Source organism: Aplysia californica, unplaced genomic scaffold (assembly GCF_000002075.1).
Source record: "Aplysia californica isolate F4 #8 unplaced genomic scaffold, AplCal3.0 scaffold01014, whole genome shotgun sequence".
Taxonomy (NCBI): Eukaryota; Metazoa; Mollusca; class Gastropoda; order Aplysiida; family Aplysiidae; genus Aplysia; species Aplysia californica.
The window spans coordinates 14,893-16,318 of NW_004798284.1; the positions used below are offsets into that span (position 1 = coordinate 14,893).

At 36.4% G+C, this 1,426-nt stretch overlaps 1 protein-coding gene across 1 annotated transcript in view; it reads left to right on the plus strand.

Annotated features, from left to right (window-relative positions):
• LOC101846392 (kinesin-like protein KIF21A) overlaps positions 1 to 1,426 on the plus strand; it is a gene marked incomplete at both ends in the record, with an annotated part of 42,911 nt that overhangs the window by 14,887 nt on the left and 26,598 nt on the right.

Here is a 1,426-nt window from a genome sequence, read left to right on the forward strand (position 1 = left end):
GAGGGACCTTTAGTAGCTTCTGGTATTTTCCTGTTCATCTTAGTACTTTCTGTCTATCGCACTGCTGTGCATTGTCATTTATAAAAACAAAAAACGAAAGTATTGTTATTGTCTCAATGAGCTTCTATTTATCTTGGATGAACAAACGCTCAGACCTACAATGTAGACTCACTCCCTCAGTAGTACAGACAGACTCCCCGCGTAGTATAGACAGACTGACAGACGCACAGCTGTTGTAAAGATTTTGTCCCCAACATCCTGCTATGATTCACAGAAGACCTCAGTCTGGACTTTTGCTCTCTATATGAAGGTAAACCGCCGGTAAACTTTTTACGGTTTCAGTTTTTCGATGTGACCTCAACAGCCTACCCACCCTGTTTTTTTTATTTTTTATTTTTTATTTTTGAAGGCTTCATCTTTTTTTTATCTTGATAGATTCAAATTACGTCCCAAGTTTTTATTATTAAGTTTTTTCATCTCAACAGATTCTTATTTCACCCCAAGTTTGACTTGCTTATTGCGCCCCTTGTTTATTTCAGATTCTGACATAGGTAGTATGCCCTTTGCTTTCTTTCTGTTGTGTGCTTGATGAGTTTGTTGTGCTGGACAAGTTGGTTGTGCTGGACAAGTTGGTTGTGCTGGATGAGTTTGTTGGGCTGAATGAGTTGGTTGTGCTGAATAAGTTTGTTGTGCTGGATGAGTTGGTTGTGCTGAATGAGTTTGTTGTGCTGGATGAGTTGGTTGTGCTGGATGAGTTTGTTGTGCTGGTGGTGGGAGAGGGTTTTGGTTCCCTATGGTTTTGTTTGATCTAATTGTGAATTTATTTTTTATTTTCTAACTTTTTTTTGGTTTGGTTCGCTAGAGCAAGTATGGTTGTTCTGTTGTGTTATGATTCCCAGAATTGTTGAGTGTGCTGATTTCCTCAATTATTGCCCCTTTACTACCTTAGTCGTTCTCTGCTTTTTTCCCCGAAATGACTGTGTGCATTTTCCCTCAATCGTTTTCATGCTTATCGGATCCCCCACAACTGTTGCGTCTTGTAATTTACACAACTATTGTGTGTGTTGTAATTGACACAACTGTTGTGTGTCTTGTAATTTACACAACTGTTGTGTGTCTTGTAATTTACACAACTATTGTGTGTGTTTTGTAATTTACACAACTATTGTGTCTTGTAATTTACACAACTATTGTGTTTGGTAATTTACACAACTATTGTGTCTTGTAATTTACAGAACTGTTGTTTTTTTAAATTTACACAACTATTGTGTCTTGTAATTTACAGAACTGTTGTATTTTATAATTTACACAACTATTGTGTCTTGCAATTTACACAACTGTTGTTTTTTAAAATTTACACAATTTTTGTTTCATGAATTTCCTACCCTTGTTGTGCTTTCTTATTCTTTCAACTTTTTTTTTGGGG